Here is a 20,523-nt window from a genome sequence, read left to right on the forward strand (position 1 = left end):
TTAATTACGTAATAATTGCGTAACAAACTACTAAGATTCTTCTGACATAGCATCAATGCATGAATTGAAAAGGAAATGATTGTCCTTTCTTCGGAGAGGCATGCATATCTTCGTCTTTTATTTAAATGCTTGTTCAATACACAAATAGGCCAAGCTGCAAAGTGAATGAGAGAAGAAAATAATTGTAATTAAGCGACAGTTTCAATGCTTTAAAAACAGGACAGTGATGAAAAAGGCCTAATATTATTCTCATTGCAGTTTGAGCGGTTCGGGTCTTAATTTTTCGTAATGAGACGCGAGCTGTTCATCCATATCTCAGTGAGTTTTCCTTTTTTGTTTTTGTTTCTGTTTATTTTTTTGTTTTCGGAGGGGTGGGGGGGGGGGGGGGGGTTGGCAAAATACTTTTCCTGATACATGTTTTCCCCCAGGAATATAAAAACTTGGGAATAAACTGCCCACAAATTTGAGTAAAATTGAAAGTCATTCCAGTTGCGGCTACTTGCTTCCGACTTGGTTGCAAATAACCTGAAAAGAGGGGATGGTCAATCCATGAATAAAAGAAAAAAGGCGGAGGGGGAGCCAATAACAAAAACCAAATAAAAAGCAACGAGCGAACAAACGAACAAATAAATTAACTAATATATAAAGCAGAAAATGAAACGAAATCGGTGAGATGACCACCACTTATCACCTTATTAATCAATCATGATACCCCCTACTTTCTTTCACTCTCTGTCACCGATTTCAATCTTATTCCCTCTTTCTAATTTTCCTCTCCTCCTTCCTTCCTTTTTCAGTTGTCCTTTAAATTGTCCTGTCTTTTGTTGTCTTCTACTATTTCCCCCGTCTCTGTCTCTTTCTCTCTCTCTGGAGCCCTTTTGGACCTCTTATGGGGAGAGAGGGATGTGCTATCTCGGCCTCCTTTATTCCTTTTAAACTTTGTTGTTTAGGTACCTTTTCCATTTTCGGAATTACGAACCCTATTTCATTTTCGGAATTAAAAACGCTTTTTTTTCATTTTCGGAATTATTAATCCTTTTTAATTTTTGGTAAATACGAACCATTGGAATAATGAACCTTCGTATAAATATATATATAAAAAAACCTTCAGAATAACGAAATTTGTAATAATGCCAAAAATGTTCGGAATTATGAACCTTTTTCATTTTCGGAATTATGAACCCTCGAAAAAAACGAACCTTCGGAAAAACGAGTGCCCCCCCCCCAGTTCATTCCCCCTCGCGGCATACCTTTTAAACCATTCCTCCTCCTCCAATCCTTTTCTCTGTTCCTTTTTATCTCACTCTCCATTTTCTCTCCCATTTCAGTCTTTTAAATCAGCATTTCAACTTATTTCCATTTCTCGCTTTTACTCAGGGGAGTCGCTAAAGAAGGGGTGGATGTGGGGTGCGACATCCCGCACCTGTCAGGATATTGTCGATAAAATTGCGCTGCCCTCGGGAAAATGAAAAAAAGGGGGAAGGGAAATTTTGTAATGCCTAAATCACCCTCTTTTCACCGGAGAGGCTCCTGCAGTGACGTCAGTGTGCTATTGCGCGATACAGCTCCGAAACTGGGCTTTTTCCCAAGCGTTCTGAGTCGGTCATTTTTAAAGCTAGATTCCAGAATTATTCATGATTTCTAAGAAAAATCATTATCATGTTCGGAATCTCCGTCATTTCATTTTCATTTTTTGGTTAGAATGGCCCTTTAAGTGATTCGCACGCTAAAGCCCCCCCCCCCCAACAAAACAAAAAAATGATTCTCCTCGATTGCTTTTCTGGAGTAGGGGAAGGCGGGCGGATTTGTTAAAAATTATTTTAATTTTTGTCTAAAATTATTTTCCCCCCATTTTTTGTTAATTATTTTTTTATTTTTTCATTAAATGTAAAGACCAGTTATGGTCATGCTATTGCATTGTGAAAGAAACGTTGTGGAATCGATCAGAAAAGGTTGATCATCTAGCATCTAGCATTTGCAAGGTTCTGGAATCATCAAAATGATAAGAAATTTGGCCCATTTTTCATAAAGTTACAAGCACTATACACAGAAAGATGTATATGGGACTACCCTATATCTCTCACAGACCATGAGAGAAACAAATTTACCAAATATATGAATTAGTAGGCGGTTTCCCGGCAAATTTGTTATCATCATGTATTAGTCAAAACATATTCTCTCACATGATTGGTAATGAGAGCTTCCATTTCATTTTTTGAAATTGCAATACTGGTCTTTACCTTTAAAAAAAATAAAGGAATCATTGAGATGTCGCTTTTTTGCGGGGGTGGGGGCGGAAATTGGACAATTACGTCGTCAGATATTTCGTTCAGTGGCTGGGGGGGGGGGGGGGGGGGGGGGAAGGAGGAACACGTTTTGTGTTTTGCCTCCTTCAGCACATATATATATATTTAAATATTGAAAACAAATTAAGGGGGGGGGGGTATACGTGCCTGGCTAATATGCTGACTAAGTTGACGAAATATATCGTATATGTATATGTCGTCGAGGAAATAGGAAAGTTGGTGCATAGGAAAGATAGTGCATAGGAAAAATTATTTACTGAGCTTTCGGCCCCGGGTTTATAGGGTTAAATTTGAAGACCGTATTTGTCGGTGATTGGTGGTTAGTTTTGTCGGTAATTGGTGGCCTCTACACCCCCCCCCACACACACACACACACTGAAAAAAAGGTCTAGCGACGCCCCTGCTTTCACTCCCATTGTTTTACATCGGAATCGGTATCACCCTCTCTCAGTCTCTCATTCGTTCTCGACATCAGCACGTGAACATCAATATGATAAATAAAGACTCAAGACACGGTTTATTTGTTGTTCAGCTACTGTTTGCTTCTCGTGGGTTTTTCTTTTTTTCGTTACATGAACAACAATAACAAAATAACATATTTACAATAATATAACATAATATAGTACCCATGTGAGCAATTGTTTTGTTAAATACGATGAGATAAAGGATGAGTTTTGTCACATTGTTACCATTCCCATCTCATTGCATGTGTATAGACAAGACATGGTGTGATTGTATCCCCAAACAAAAGATGACGCAGGAACGCCCGATCCGAGTCACAATCAGCCTCTACCATCCGTCGGTTAAAATGCACAAATTCGGCTAGTTGAGGAGAAAGAGGAGTGCGTGTGGGTGTGTGACGGTGTTATGTCAGACATAGCACCACCACACACTCACTCGCACTGCCATCTCTCTCCAACAAACCGAACAAGTGCAAGATAACTGACGAATGAAAGAAGCTGAAAGTTTCCCAAACCGAGCGCCTCCCATGTATCCTACGTCATCGATTGCTAGGAGATAAATCACTCCATGACTGCTCTACACACACGCAATCAGACGGGAGTGGTACCAATGTCACGAAATAATCCTTTACTCATTATAAATAATAATACAAATAACAATAATGAAAATAATAATAATAACGATTATTAAATTAAATTAAGTATGTGGGATAAACTAAATTATACTATCATATAAATTATACTAACATATATATTATACTAACATATAAATTATACTAACATATAAATTAATTAAGAAAGAATAATTATAATACTATAATACTAAGCAATAATAGGTAAATACATATGATTTATTGTGGTAAATAAAATAAAGCTATGAGAGACAATAGACACTATCATGACAAGGGCTTAATACCCTATAGATGTTAGAGTTCTTCTCATCTCAACCCAACAGACCCCTCTTACCAAATAATGGAGTTCGATGTCACTAGCACAGGCATCTTCAGGAAAGAGGAAGTAAACAGCTCTGCGTTTGGTCACAACCAGACGCATCAACAAAGATTTATCTAGTTGTGATCAAACGCAGAGTTTATTCTTCCGCCATTCTGAAGGAGAAGCCTGTCCCAGAGATATCGGAGAACATGATTTGATCTTAAAGCTGTTTGGTTCAAATGAGAATGCAACCCAACATAGTTAATATCAATAATAATATCAACGTTTATGATGATGATGATGATGATGATAATACTACTACTACTAATAATAACTAATATTAATTAACCATTAATCTAACCAATAATAATAATTATTTAAAGGATAATGAAATAATTATATTAAAATATTAATAATAATACTCTTAAAAATAATAATAATTATTTAAAGGATAATGGAATAATTATATTAAAATATTAATTATAATAATCTTAACAATAATAATAATTTAAAGGATAATGGAATAATTATATTAAAATATTAATTATAATAATCTTAACAACAATAATTATATTAAAATATTAATTATTATAATCTTAACAATACTAATAATAAAAGCAACAACAATAATAATGTAAATACTAATGATAACTAATAGTAATTATAATAATCTTAATAAAAATAAAACCATCATCATCATCATCATAAAACACTAATAATGATAAAAGTTTCATCCCACTCAGCTAAAGGTAATGCACAGTGTCAGTATCAGCCAACAATTTGACGGGTAAATAAAATTACACCCATCACTCCCTCTGCTCCTGGCTGGGGCGGAGGAGTAAGCTAAGTGAGGGACTATCATCGAGGCTTGTTGAATACCTCACCACCTATACTAGCTCAATCTTAAAGCTTATCTGCCGTAGTTTACAGGAGGGATTAGACTGCCCTGCAAGGTCACTGGACAGGTGGTTATCTCATCAACTCAGTTCTCAGTTAACATAAGAAAAAGAGGATCATGGGGGACCAATGGTCACCGATTAGGCATCGTTTGTTATATAGAGGGCGCAAGTAGCTACAAGTAGTACAGTGGGCCTTTAAGGGAGATGCGGTGGATCCGCACTCGATCTACATGACATGACCACTTACTATGTCTAGAAATGAAAATGCAGCTTCCCGGCGTTGAGTAGCACAGACCATACTTTCAATGAGACATCAATTAACTATTGAATGAGATGGTCGTATTTGCCTAGCCTTTGATCTCAAGCTGCTCACTTCAGATAAGAGAATACTTGAGAGTTCACTACTTGACCCTAAGTTTGAAACCAATGACACTGTGCATTACCTTGAATCTCTATTAAAGTACGGTCAAACAGAAAATCTCCGGAAGGAGGGTTGCCCCTTGTTTAATCCTGTTGCTGCCAAGAGGAAAACCCAATTAAAAAAAAATACATATTTGAGACTTTGCAAGGATTATTGGGTATCCTCCCCCGATGACTCTCCCTCATCCTGTGTACCTCCAGCCTTCCATTCACACTACCCCAGCCCACAATACATGATCCAACAACGGCCTGATTTTAGAAGAATACGCAAAGGGTCCCGGTGTGCAATATCTAACAATGTCAAATCTTCCTCATCAAGGTTCCAATTGCTCTTGAAAAGTGAAGAACCTTGATGAGGAAGATTAGCATGAACAAGAATTAAGACCAAACCCTTTGCCTTTTCTCCCGAGACCAGGTCGTGGTGAGATCATGTAGTATGCGCTGGGCCTCAACACTCACACATCTGTCAGGTTAACAGTGCGCCACATCTCCCTCTTCTTCTGCTCTGCTCCTCTAGGGTTGCCTCAATACCATTCATGAGCCGATGATGCAGAAGGTAATCTGCATTTGAAGCCACCAACAGCTCTCCTGAATCATGCTTGTCACCTAAAACTGATCAGACTCAAACAAAAGGTTAGGCACTGCATGGATGATGCAGATTTCAAGGAACCAACACAGTAAAAGAGTCATGTAAAAACGCATTTGCCCCCTTTTTGCCCAATATTTGGTTCCCTAAAGTGTGTGGCTCTAAACTAAACTAAACTATATTAAAAAAAAAAACTACACAGTACCCACCCCCACCCATTAATGAAGAGAGGGAAAAAACTCTCATCTTCCTCTCTGTCCCCACCCCGACCCCCTCCCTTTCCTCTTCTCTCCGTCTAAGTCCCTCATCCCCACCCCTCTCCTCTCCATCTCCTTCCCCAATCCCTCGATCCCCTCTCTCCCCTTTCTCTCCGTCTCAGTCGCCCACCCGATCCCCCTCTCCCCTCCCTCTCTGTCCCCCAGATCCCCTCCCTCCTCAATCTACTCTCCCTTTCTTTCACCTTTCCCCTCCCACTTCCCTCTCACCCCCTTTCCTCTCTCTCACCCTCTCCCTCCACCTGAAAATTTCGCGATCTTTTCCACAACCACAAGGCAGAAATAATTTTCCGCGCGTTCTTTGCAGTCTTTTTTAAACAAAGTTAGCGAAAATCGGGCATTATAGTTGTAATGTGACTCATTTGGCCAATCAGATTGGTTTGGGCGACATTGATACGCGACCCAAGAGCTTAGCTTTCTCTATTTACTGTTTCCAACAGTTCTTCAACTTTTTCTATGCGTGTGGCATAAAGGGTGCTGTTATCTGCATATCTCAGGCTGTTCAGACTCCAGCCAGGACTTCTGTTAACAAACCATCAGTTGCTCTTCTCAATTGATGCAGAATAGAGAGAGGTTGAAATGAGATGGAGATGGTATACACCATTGCCTCCCTCGTCATGGTCCTAGGCATTGTCCTAACCAGTAACCGTCTCCTCTTTAATTTAAGTGTGCTTCAATCATAAAGATCTTCATGAGCTGAATCAAATGGCATGGGATTCCCCATCGTCTATGTAGTCATGTCTCATCAAGTCTGCATAGGGATAAGATGAGATGGGGGCAGTGCACAGTATCACTTGAATCACTTCACTCCCAGGTAAAATTAGCCACTGACTCCTCTTCCAATGCAAAGATATGCTTGCTTCCATCAATTATGAGCTCGATAAAAATGACATTGTCTCACTAATCTCATCGTTTAGTGTGCCGGATGCTTGCAAAATCATCACAGGCTCCACAGCCATTCCAAATAAAGCTTATCTTTGTAGGAAGCTCAGGTTCAAGTAAAAAGCCTACCCCCCCCCCCATTGATGATATGTAGCAAATACTTCCTTGTATGGGGAATAAAGACAATAGTCTGGTAGTTCATGCATTCAACCACATTACACAATCTTTCAGTTGGCAGAGTGCTGAAGTTTTCCAATCTCTTCGGCCAGGATGTTGAGTGCTAAAATCATTGTATGTCATACAATGTATATATTATCTGTATTCCGTATCAAGCAGTCTTTCTTGGAACTCATTCCGGTAGGGCATCAGTACCAGGGTCTCCTGCCTGCATGTACTATCAACTTGAGATGTAAACTCTAGGTGCCATCTATCGGGCTTTGGCGATCATACTGTTTCTCATCCCTCAGACTCTAGCATTCTCTGTCGGCAGTACTTCCACGCTTCAAGGCTGTCGTATTTTCAGAGATGTGACTCTACTGAACTTTACAACGGTCCATTTACATTCATTATGAACAATTCAGTGAGGCTGCTTAAAAGAGTGTCAACACATTTCATATGCCAGTTCTGACTGTTTTCCATGAGGATTTGTCCCACCATCGGCTCTTATATATCATCACAAAGAAAAGGTCTAAACTGGTTTGATTGTCTGTCCCTAGTCCCTCACTCAGTCTGCTCTATGTGGCGTGTCATCACAAAGAGAGAGTCTAAACAGGTTTGGTTGTTGGTCCGTATTTCCTCACTCAGTCGGCTCTATGTGGCGTGTCATCAAAAGGAAAAGGTCTAAACGTGTTGGTTGTCCTTTCCTAGTTCTTCACTCGGTCGGCTCTATGTAGGATGTGATCACAAGGAAAGAGTCTAAACTGGTTTGGTTGTCCGTTCCTAGTCCTTCACTCAGTCGGCTCTATGTAGGATGTGATCACAAGGAAAGAGGTCAAATTGGTTTGGTTGTCCTTTCCTAGTTCTTCACTCGATCGGATCTATGTAGGATGTCATCACACGGAAAGAGTTCAAATTGGTTTGGTTGTCTGTCCCTATGGTCCCTCACTCAGTCGGCTCTATGTGGCGTGTCATAACGAGGAAAGAGGCCAAATTGGTTTGGTAAACTTGTCCCTCACTCAGTCGGCTCTATGTAGAATGTCATCACAAGGAAAGAGGTGAAGTTGGTTTGGTTGTCTGTCCCTATAGTCCCTCACTCAGTCGGCTCTTTGTGGCGTGTCATCAAAAGGAAAAGGTCTAAACGGGTTGGTTGTCCTTTCCTAGTTCTTCACTCGGCCGGCTCTATGTAGGATGTCATCACAAGGAAAGAGTCTATAAAACTGGTTTGGTTGTCTGTCCCTAGTCCCTCACTCGGTCGGCTCTATGTGGCGTGTCATCAAAAGGAAAAGGTCTAAACGGGTTTGCTTGTCCGTTCCTAGTTCTTCACTCGGTCGGCTCTATGTAGGATGTCATCACAAGGAAAGAGGTCAAATTGATTTTGGTTGTCTGTCCCTAGTTCTTCACTCGGTCGGCTCTATGTTGGATGTGATCACAAGGAAAAGGTCTAAACGGGTTTGCTTGTCCGTTCCTAGTTCCTCACTCGGTCGGCTCTATGTTGGATGTCATCACAAGGAAAGAGGCCAAATTGATTCGATTGTTGTGGGGATTTCAATCAGGTATCCAATCTAATCCATTCCAAACCAGGTATTCGATAAAGCGCCTTTTTTGCGGTTACACAGTTACCCACATTACTCCACAAAGTTATTTGGGTCACTTAAACAATAGCGTATCGCTTTAAAAAAGACCAGGTGAGTCAACACAATCCATTGTCCTCTAACAATAAATAGGACTTCATACGTTTCTTGAAATAGTCAAAAGATGAAACTGTCTTCACAATAGTAGGTATCTTGTTCCATCAGTGGGTAAGACGTTCTCCCACACTTTTCTTAGAGAGACGATTAGTAGGCATGTAAATGATGGACATGAGGACAACGAACCAGGCAATCATTTACGCACTCTGGAAATTAATAGACTTGTTGACTAGCCGTAGGATTTTGAAAATTATTCTATGTCGCACAGGCAACCAATGCATATTGAGTCCAGGACTTTGTGTGTGAGTCCGAAGTGAAGCGGAAAACACAAGCCTTGCGGCACTGCTAGTCAAAGTCTTCCAGCTCGAAGACATGTCGCTGACACTATTATGATCTTAAGTCATAATTGCCTCAATGACCATTTATAATCAACTCTGATTATTAAGCACGTCGCTGGCTGTACTGTTTACGGTATTGCAGTAGCAATTATGAGACAAGGTGTGCTCAAAATTGGCCAGAGATATACAACAACGAAAAATTAACAGGCGTGGCCCATCAATGCATTTCATCCAGAATACAACAACAACTAAAAGGGGAGAAAACAAATCTAGACCATATCCCCAAAGAAGCCAGCAAACAGAAAGGATATTACATCAATAAGACTCGCGAAGTTAAAGGACACAGCAGGCCCGCCCCCTCTCCTTAAAAAAAAAACAACGGGCATACCCTAAATATATACACACCACAAAAGGAAGGAATCTAGGACATGCTCTCAAAGCATACAAATAGAAATATCTAATCATTAAAACCACTAGGATATTAAAGAGTCAGACCGATCCGTGCCCCCTCCTCCATGAAGAATCTAACTGACATACTGTAAGTAACTTACGCAAACAAGCCATCCCTTTAAAGTATGAATACCTCCCCTCCCACCTTACATCAATCCACAAAGCCCCGAAATCCTAACTAATGTATGTAGAATACCATTTGGGAAATTTGACAATGTACAGCCATGCCGAAAATTGTCATGTTAAACCAATCATGACAGAAAGGATGTATTCTACATATTTTGGACCAACCCTTTAAAATACCTTAAAATTAATGGCAAATGCTTTTAAACGTGACTTTCTTACTGCCTTGATTCCATGAAATCTGCTTCTCATCCATCCAGTGTCGAAACCTGATGTTTGGGTCATCACAGTTCAGCTGACAAGCATGATCCAGGAGAACAGTTGATGGCTCCAAACACAGATTCCCTTCTACACCATCTTCACATGAAATGGCAGGAGACCCCCTGGAGGTTGGGAACAAGAAGAGAAAAATGTTTAGCCTGCTAACCTATGGATGTATGAGAGTGATATGCAGTGCGAATAAGGGGATGACCAGAGGTCAACATCCAAGAGGGTTGAGCCGGGGGAGAAAGAACCAGCGAAGCTCCGATTAAGAAAGTGAGGGGGAGGGGTAGAGAAATCTCATGTTAAAATATCGTCATCGTGTTGCCTACTTCAGTCACTGGTGCACAATAATATTGCATCCCAAAGAAAGCCTAAATCACAGGAATAGATTAATCGAGAAGCCATGTACGTGATATATCCCATCTCAAAACACAAGACTAGTGCTATTTTAGCCATGGCATTTCTCGTCACATAAGGTGTGTTGTGCAAACTTGAAAATTAATGGCTAAAGTGGCCAGCCCAAAAAACCTACTATATTTAAGGCATAATCAAAGATGTATAAATAAATTCTGTTACTTGAGCCAGGAACTCTTTTTAGTGCAAAAATACACTTTTATCAAAGGTTGCAGAAAAAAAAAGTATTTAGAATAAATATATGTGTATTGCTCATTTTTTACCATTACGAGTACATCCACTTGTATCATTCCAATGATAATGTATAATATGAAAAAGTTTCTATCGTTTGGATGTCCTTTTTTTTTTGGGGGGGGGGGGTGGCAGTTTAACATTTACAAATGGGAAACTGAAAATTAGATATATGACCAAAGACATATAATAACATTTTGGCTAGAAAGCTAACTTCCTGAAAGGAATTTTTGCCTTAATTGCAACAAGCACGTATCACCATTTGTATTTGAAGTAAGCAACCATATGACTTGATATGAAACAAACATGAAAGATAAAATGCCTTTCAGAAAGACCTGCAAAAAAACAAGCCTCCATTATCATTACGTTTTCCAGTGCAAAGTCCCAAATGTATCGTATATCTGACTAAGCAACCATGTACAGAGATGTTTGACCTTTAAAGATAAACTTGAGTTCTGGTTAAAAAAGAAAATGAATTCTCACAGAATCTTACGAAACTTACACTGAATGTTCAAGATTACAAATAAATGTCATGTGCCTAACAATTTAGGAAGAAAATGTATACTAGCTGAGTAATGAGCATAGAAAGATAAGGAAATCAGGGTAGTACTAGCCCCGACACCATGTGTGTTGTCCCATATAAATCTTTCTGTGTAGGTGATTGTTACTTTACCAAGACTCTGCCAAATTTATGATGAGTTTGATGACTCCAGAACCTTGCATTACACACCATTACTTACATGCTATATGATCAACTTTTCTGATCCATTCCACACCTTTTCTTTCACAATGCAATCGCACTACCAGAACTCAAGTTTATCTTTAATCTTTAGTAGAGATTTGAGGAGGAGGGGTAACTACTGGATACCAAAGTGTGAAAACCAGACAATATGTGTCATTTCATTCCCAGGCCTGTAAACTGCCCCTAGATTGGGAATCAGGAGTTTCAGGAGTATTCTATCAAGGACTCTTCCCGCTCTCTCTAGCCAGAAGAAGCAAAATTAACACCATGCACTAAAAGCCTCGTTCAGATACCCGCGGCGGTTCGTTTATGACGCCGTAAAGCGCAATACGCTTCACAGTTCTGTATCTTATTAGACAGAGCTAAGTGAATTCGTGAATCTGCGGAAATTTTGATATTGCGTCCATTATTAATCGATGAAGAATTCTAGCATCTTGTATAAAAAATCAAAGGTTTTATAAGAGATACAAAATGTTCAAAAAATAATTCTTGGTCCTATCAATGTACTTTTTTGTTTTTGAAAACAAATAAAAGTGTAAAAAGGGGGTATGTAACGCACGTAAAGCGTATAAGTCAAAATGATTTAGTTTTTCTTGTCTATAACGGAATATTGATAATTTATCAAAGATTCTTTTTTTTATGATTCTGAAATGAATTTATATACATTTTGACTTGTTCAACATAATATATATAAATAATGAAAGTGGATACCTTATAAAATGACTGATTGGAAACAAATAGTCTATAATTATATTCTCATTTTCACAAAATTAAAAAAAAAAAAAAAATCGAAATCTACTGAAATTAATTCCCAGGTTGAATCTTTGTCTGAATGCTAAATGAAATGCCACAGCCTGCCCCAACGTGTGAAGGTTTTATTCAGATGTAGGGGGGGGGGGGTATCCATTTTTTCTCAATTAAACCAAAAACCCTAATCATTCCCCTATGATCGGACCAGGATATTAGATCTAAGACCATCAAAGTGACTACATTGACTACGACTGAAACAAGGACCTGTGAAGCTATGCCTGTCGAATATAAGCACTGTAAGCAGTGCACATACTAAGCAAGCACTTGCCTCACAAATCTTTATTTCAATAGATCATACGCTCACAAACATGACCATCAGCAGCGGGATTTGACATCGTTCTCTGCTTGTTCTCCGGCTCTAGGGTTGTCTCTGCCATTCCATGATCCAGTGGTAGAGAGGGAAACCTGCTTTTGAAGTCACCAGCGGCACTCCAGAATCATGCTTGTCACCATAACTGATCAGACTCAAACAAAAGGTTAGGCACGGAATGGATGGTGCAAATTTCAATGAACCACCGAGATAAGAAAGTCATGTGTAAAAACATTTGCAACCCTTTCCCGTTTTAGTCCCGAATTTACTGCTGTAAAAATTATACCCTATAACCTAAAAATAAAACGGGCTCTCCTGTCTGATCCGTACAATAGCCCCCCCCCCCTGGAAATACCCCCGTCACTCTCTCTCCCTTCCTTCCCCTTCCCCTATTCCCATCTCTCGCCCCTTCCCCTCTCCCCTGCCCCTCACCGCCACTCTACCGCCCCTCCCTCCGCCACCACTCTCTCGCCTCCCTCTTCCCGCCCCCAATAGAAAGAATTACATTACTTCAAAACGTTTGGAAACCTACAGTACCAAGCCATCGTAAGGTATGGAACTTGAGTAATACTGAAGGGGACAAAGACAGGCATTGTGAAATGCATGCCTCTACAAACAGAATGGAAGGGGCCAGTAATATCTGAGGTGTATACGCAATCCATGGAGCACTATGACTATTTCCAGTGATAAAGTGAATCATTCAAAAGGCTTACATCCCAAAATATAAATGATAATAGGTAAACTATGTTCACACAAAAAAATAAAAACGTGAAGACAGCAGTGTCATTGAATGTACGGAAAACTATGCAAAGGTCTACAGAAAGAAAACAAAAATAAAAACAAAAAAACAAACCAGTGTATATAATTGAGCGTGCTGTTTTTTCACCTATAGTTTAAGGGGAGAGCCGTGTATGCTAGCCATTCACAGCTCACCATCGCTCAGCCAGGAACTACATATATCTACACTAACGAACCTCCTGACCGATTGCAGAGAATAAAATTCGGAAATCATGCAAAATACGAACATGGCATACAATATGGATACTCATTGAATATATGCACTATCAAACAATACAGACATTGTATTTCTGGTGTCTGTTTGTAGGAAAACCTGTGTTTGGGACTTGGTCCCCCTTAATTTGATGGGGCCAAATTCAAATCCCCCTCCCCCCTCTACAGACTAAAAACTAACAAACTAAATTCCGGTGAGCCTTTCGATTATTTTGTGAACAATCAGTACCTTACAAAACTAACCTCTTCCCCCAAATAGCAAGTGACTGGGTGCACTGTTCACCTAGAGTTTAAGGGGCGGGGCCAGGTAGGCTCATTCTTCACAGGACACCGGCTCTCATCAAATGATAAACTACCCTATATTCTAGTTAGCCTTACAGCAATACAAACTTAATTAAGTTCCTGACAGAACGAAACTCTACATAAATAAAATTAAAAAAGCAACTATACAGTTTAAGGGGCGGGGCCCGGTAGGCTCATTGTTCACAGGTCACCGTCTCCCAACTAAAAGTTAACTACTCTAAAATTTAATTAGCCCTACAGAAAAAGAAAACAAAATAAGTTTCTTACAGAACAAGGCTCTGCATACATGAGAGAGGGAAATAAATAAAGCTACTGCCTGGGCGTGCTATTCACCTACAGTTTAAGGGGCGGGGACCGGTAGGCTCATTACTCACAGGTCACCGTCTCTCAGCCAGTAATTAACTACCCTATATCCTAGTTAGCCTTAAAACATAACTAAAGTAAGCCTAGTTAGCCTTAAAACATAACTAAAGTAAATTCAAAAAATTAAAAAAAGCAACTACAGTTTAAGTGGCGGGACCCGGTAGGCTCATCGTTCACAGGTCACCGTCTCCCAACTAAGAGTTAACCACTCTAACATTAAATTAACCCTACAAAAAAAGAAGACAAATTAAGTTTCTTATTACAGAACAAGGCTCTGCATACATGAGAGAGGAAATAAAATGAAGCTACTGCCTGGACGTGCTATTCACCTACAGTTTAAGGGGCGGGGCCCGGTAGGCTCATCGTTCACAGGTCACCGTATCCCAACTAAGAGTTAACCACTCTAACATTAAATTAACCCTACAAAAAAAGAAGACAAATTAAGTTTCTTATTACAGAACAAGGCTCTGCATACATGAGAGAGGAAATAAAATGAAGCTACTGCCTGGACGTGCTATTCACCTACAGTTTAAGGGGCGGGGCCCGGTAGGCTCATCGTTCACAGGTCACCGTATCCCAACTAAGAGTTAACTACTCTAACATTTAATTAGCCCTACAGAAAAAGAAGACAAATTAAGTTTCTTACAGAACAAGGCTCTGCATACATGAGGGAAATAAATAAAGCTACTGCCTGGACGTGCTATTCACCTACAGTTTAAGGGGCGGGGCCCGTTAGGATCATTACTCACAGGTCACCGTCTCTCAGCCAGTAATTAACTACCCTATATTCTAGTAAGCCTTACAAGAACAAAAAAAAATTAAGTTTCTGTTGAGCTGTCACGAGCATGAAGAGAATGGCATGATGACACATAGCAAGCACCTTAAACTACGAACAAGCCCTACCGAGAGAAAAAAGAAGGAAAACAATGAAGGAAAAGAAAGAAGGAACAAAATGCCTGATCTTGCTGCACCGTTCTCCAGCAATTTAAGGTACAAGACCAGCTAGAACATCATTCACAGGTGCTCTAGTTAGACAGGTTATACCCTACTTACTACTACAGCTAGCCCATGTATCATCTAACCTGATCTCCCATAACTCTCAAGGCATCTACAACTGTTCATCACCCTGCACGTCGCTGGCTATACTGTCTACGGCATTACAGTAACAATTGTGAGACAAGAAGTACTCAAAATTGGCCAGACTAAAACATAACTAAAGTAAATTCTGGTGAGCCTTTCGATTATTTTGTGAACAATCAGTACCTAATGAAACTAACCTCTTCACCGAAATAGCATGTGACTGGGTGCGCTGTTCACCTATAGTTTAGGGGGCGGGGCCCGGTAGGCTCATTCTTGACAGGACACCGCCTCCCATCAAATGATTAACTACCCTAAATTCTAGTTAGCCTTACAGCAATACAAACATAATTAGGTTTCTGACAGAAAAAAAATCTACATAAATAAAATTTAAAAAAAGCAACTACAGTTTAAGTGGCGGGGCCCGGTAGGCTCATCGTTCACAGGTCATCGTCTCTCAGCCAGTAATTAACTACCCTATATTCTCGTTAGCCTTACAAGAACAAAAAATAATTAAGTTTCCGTTGAGCTTTTACGAGCATGAAGAGAATGACATGATGACACATAGCAAGCACCTTAAACTACGAACAAGCCCTACCGAGAGAAAAAAGAAGGAAGAAGGCTCATTGTTCACAGGTCACCGTCTCCCAACTAAGAGTTAACCACTCTAACATTTAATTAGCCCTACAGAAAAAGAAAACAAATTAAGTTTCTGATAAAACAAAACGCCACATGAATAAATGAAACAAAGCCACTGATTGGGCGAGCCGTTGATCTGTCACAAGCATGAAGAGAATGGCATGATGACACATAGCAAGCACCTTAAACTACGAACAAGCCCTACCGAGAGAAAAAAGAAGGAAAACAATGAAGGAAAAGACAGAAGAAACAAAATGCCTGATCTTGCTGCACCGTTCTCCAGCAATTTAAGGTACAAGACCAGCTAGAACATCATTCACAGGTGCTCTAGTAAGACAGGTTATACCCTACTTACTACTAGTACTACAGCTAGCCCATGTATCATCTAACCTGATCTCCCATAACTCTCAAGGCATCTACAACTGTTCATCACCCTGCTCGTCGCTGGCTGTACTGTCTACGGCATTACAGTAACAATTGTGAGACAAGAAGTACTCAAAATTGGCCAGACTAAAAAATAACTAAAGTAAATTCTGGTGAGCCTTTCGATTATTTTGTGAACAATCAGTACCTGATGAAACTAACCTCTTCACCAAAATAGCAAGTGCCTGGGTGCGCTGTTCACCTATAGTTTAAGGGGCGGGGCCCGGTAGGCTCATTCTTCATAGTACAACGCCTCCCATCAAATGATTAACTACCCTATATTCTAGTTAGCCTTACAGCAATAGAAACATAATTAAGTTTCTGACAGAAAAAAAGTCTACATAAATAAAATTTTAAAAAGCAACTACAGTTTAAGTTGCGGGGCCCGGTAGGCTCATTGTTCACAGGTCACCGTCTCCCAACTAAGAGTTAACTACTCTAACATTTAATTAGCCCTACAGAAAATGAAGACAAATTAAGTTTCTTACAGAACAAGGCTCTGCATACATGAGAGAGGAAAATAAATAAAGCTACTGCCTGGGCGTGCTATTCACCTACAGTTTAAGGGGCGGGGCCCGGTAGGCTCATGGTTCACAGGTCACCGTCTCCCAACTAAGAGTTAACTACTCTAACATTTAATTAGCCCTACAGAAAAAGAAGACAAATTAAGTTTCTTACAGAACAAGGCTCTGCATACATGAGAGAGGAAAATAAATAAAGCTACTGCCTGGGCGTGCTATTCACCTACAGTTTAAGGGGCGGGGCCCGTTAGGATCATTACTCACAGGTCACCGTCTCTCAGCCAGTAATTAACTACCCTATATTCTAGTTAGCCTTACAAGAACAAAAAATAATTAAGTTTCCGTTGAGCTTTTACGAGCATGAAGAGAATGGCATGATGACACATAGCAAGCACCTTAAACTACGAACAAGCCCTACCGAGAGAAAAAAGAAGGAAAACAATGAAGGAGAAGAAAGAAGGAACAAAATGCCTGATCTTGCTGCACCGTTCTCCAGCAATTTAAGGTACAAGACCAGCTAGAACATCATTCACAGGTGCTCTAGTAAGACAGGTTATACCCTACTTACTACTACAGCTAGCCCATGTATCATCTAACCTGATCTCCCATAACTCTCAAGGCATCTACAACTGTTCATCACCCTGCACGTCGCTGGCTGTACTGTCTACGGCATTACAGTAACAATATTGTGAGACAAGAAGTACTCAAAATTGGCCAGACTAAAAAATTACTAAAGTAAATTCTGGTGAGCCTTTCGATTATTTTGTGAACAATCAGTACCTGACGAAACTAACCTCTTCACCAAAATAGCAAGTGACTGGGTACGCTTTTCGCCTATAGTTTAGGGGGCGGGGCCCGGTAGGCTCATTGTTCACAGGTCACCGTCTTCCAACTAAGAGTTAACTACTCTAACATTTAATTAGCCCTACAGAAAAAGAAGACAAATTAAGTATCTTATTACAGAACAAGGCTCTGCATACATGAGAGAGGAAAAAAATATAAAGCTACTGCCTGGGCGTGCTATTCACCTACAGTTTAAGGGGCGGGGCCCGTTAGGATCATTATTCACATGTCACCGTCTCTCAGCCAGTAATTAACTACCCTATATTCTAGTTAGCCTTACAAGAACAAAAAATAATTAAGTTTCTGATACAACAAAACTACACATGATTAAATAAAACAAAGCATCTGATTGGGCGAGCCGTTGATCTGTCACGAGCATGAAGAGAATGGCATGATGACACATAGCAAGCACCTTAAACTACAAACAAGCCCTACCGAGAGAAAAAAGAAGGAAAACAATGAAGGAAAAGAAAGAAGGAACAAAATGCCTGATCTTGCTGCACCGTTCTCCAGCAATTTAAGGTACAAGACCAGCTAGAACATCATTCACAGGTGCTCTAGTAAGACAGGTTATACCCTACTTACTACTACAGCTAGCCCATGTATCATCTAACCTGATCTCCCATAACTCTCAAGGCATCTACAACTGTTCATCACCCTGCACGTCGCTGGCTGTACTGTCTACGGCATTACAGTAACAATTGTGAGACAAGAAGTACTCAAAATTGGCCAGACTAAAAAATAACTAAAGTAAATTCTGGTGAGCCTTTCGATTATTTTGTGAACAATCAGTACCTGATGAAACTAACCTCTTCACCAAAATAGCAAGTGCCTGGGTGCGCTGTTCACCTATAGTTTAAGGGGCGGGGCCCGGTAGGCTCATTCTTCATAGTACAACGCCTCCCATCAAATGATTAACTACCCTATATTCTAGTTAGCCTTACAGCAATAGAAACATAATTAAGTTTCTGACAGAAAAAAGTCTACATAAATAAAATTTTAAAAAGCAACTACAGTTTAAGTTGCGGGGCCCGGTAGGCTCATTGTTCACAGGTCACCGTCTCCCAACTAAGAGTTAACTACTCTAACATTTAATTAGCCCTACAGAAAATGAAGACAAATTAAGTTTCTTACAGAACAAGGCTCTGCATACATGAGAGAGGAAAATAAATAAAGCTACTGCCTGGGCGTGCTATTCACCTACAGTTTAAGGGGCGGGGCCCGGTAGGCTCATGGTTCACAGGTCACCGTCTCCCAACTAAGAGTTAACTACTCTAACATTTAATTAGCCCTACAGAAAAAGAAGACAAATTAAGTTTCTTACAGAACAAGGCTCTGCATACATGAGAGAGGAAAATAAATAAAGCTACTGCCTGGGCGTGCTATTCACCTACAGTTTAAGGGGCGGGGCCCGTTAGGATCATTACTCACAGGTCACCGTCTCTCGGCCAGTAATTAACTACCCTATATTCTAGTTAGCCTTACAAGAACAAAAAATAATTAAGTTTCCGTTGAGCTTTTACGAGCATGAAGAGAATGGCATGATGACACATAGCAAGCACCTTAAACTACGAACAAGCCCTACCGAGAGAAAAAAGAAGGAAAACAATGAAGGAAAAGAAAGAAGGAACAAAATGCCTGATCTTGCTGCACCGTTCTCCAGCAATTTAAGGTACAAGACCAGCTAGAACATCATTCACAGGTGCTCTAGTAAGACAGGTTATACCCTACTTACTACTACAGCTAGCCCATGTATCATCTAACCTGATCTCCCATAACTCTCAAGGCATCTACAACTGTTCATCACCCTGCACGTCGCTGGCTGTACTGTCTACGGCATTACAGTAACAATATTGTGAGACAAGAAGTACTCAAAATTGGCCAGACTAAAAAATTACTAAAGTAAATTCTGGTGAGCCTTTCGATTATTTTGTGAACAATCAGTACCTGACGAAACTAACCTCTTCACCAAAATAGCAAGTGACTGGGTACGCTTTTCGCCTATAGTTTAGGGGGCGGGGCCCGGTAGGCTCATTGTTCACAGGTCACCGTCTCCCAACTAAGAGTTAACTACTCTAACATTTAATTAGCCCTACAGAAAAAGAAGACAAATTAAGTTTCTTACAGAACAAGGCTCTGCATACACGAGAGAGGAAAATAAATAAAGCTACTGCCTGGACGTGCTATTCACCTACAGTTTAAGGGGCGGGGCCCGTTAGGATCATTACTCACAGGTCACCGTCTCTCAGCCAGTAATTAACTACCCTATATTCTAGTTAGCCTTACAAGAACAAAAAATAATTAAGTTTCTGTTGAGCTGTCACGAGCATGAAGAGAATGGCATGATGACACATAGCAAGCACCTTAAACTACGAACAAGCCCTACCGAGAGAAAAAAGAAGGAAAACAATGAAGGAAAAGAAAGAAGGAACAAAATGCCTGATCTTGCTGCACCGTTCTCCAGCAATTTAAGGTTCAAGACCAGCTAGAACATCATTCACAGGTGCTCTAGTTAGACAGGTTATACCCTACTTACTACTACAGCTAGCCTATGTATCATCTAACCTGATCTCCCATAACTCTCAAGGCATCTACAACTGTTCATCACCCTGCACGTCGCTGGCTGTACTGTCTACGGCATTACAGTAACAATTGTGAGACAAGAAGTACTCAAAATTGGCCAGACTAAAAAATAACTAAAGTAAATTCTGGTGAGCCTTTCGATTATTTTGTGAACAATCAGTACCTGATGAAACTAACCTTATCACCAAAATAGCATGTGACTGGGTGCGCTGTTCACCTATAGTTTAGGGGGCGGGGACCGGTAGGATCATTATTCACAGGTCACCGTCTCTCAGCCAGTAATTAACTACCCTATATTCTAGCTAGCCTTACAAGAAGAAAACATAAATAAGTTTCTGATAGAAAAAAACTACATATGAATAAATAAAACAAAGCATCTGATTGGGCGAGCCGTTGATCTGTCACGAGCATGAAGAGAATGGCATGATGACACATAGCAAGCACCTTAAACTACGAACAAGCCCTACCG

The 20,523-nt window shown here is 40.2% G+C and overlaps 1 long non-coding RNA gene across 1 annotated transcript; it reads right to left on the minus strand.

Moving 5' to 3' along the window:
* Window positions 1–4,792: 4,792 nt before the first annotated feature.
* On the minus strand, window positions 4,793–15,609 carry LOC115928229. The gene is made up of 3 exons (XR_004065957.1): window positions 15,600–15,609; window positions 6,825–6,827; window positions 4,793–4,988 (listed from the first exon to the last, which is right to left on the minus strand). It is a non-coding gene; the product is annotated as an uncharacterized LOC115928229 (long non-coding RNA).
* Between the last annotated feature and the right edge of the window lie 4,914 nt (window positions 15,610–20,523).

Source organism: Strongylocentrotus purpuratus, unplaced genomic scaffold (genome assembly GCF_000002235.5).
Source record: "Strongylocentrotus purpuratus isolate Spur 01 unplaced genomic scaffold, Spur_5.0 spur5_scaffold_21, whole genome shotgun sequence".
NCBI lineage: Eukaryota > Metazoa > Echinodermata > Echinoidea > Camarodonta > Strongylocentrotidae > Strongylocentrotus > Strongylocentrotus purpuratus.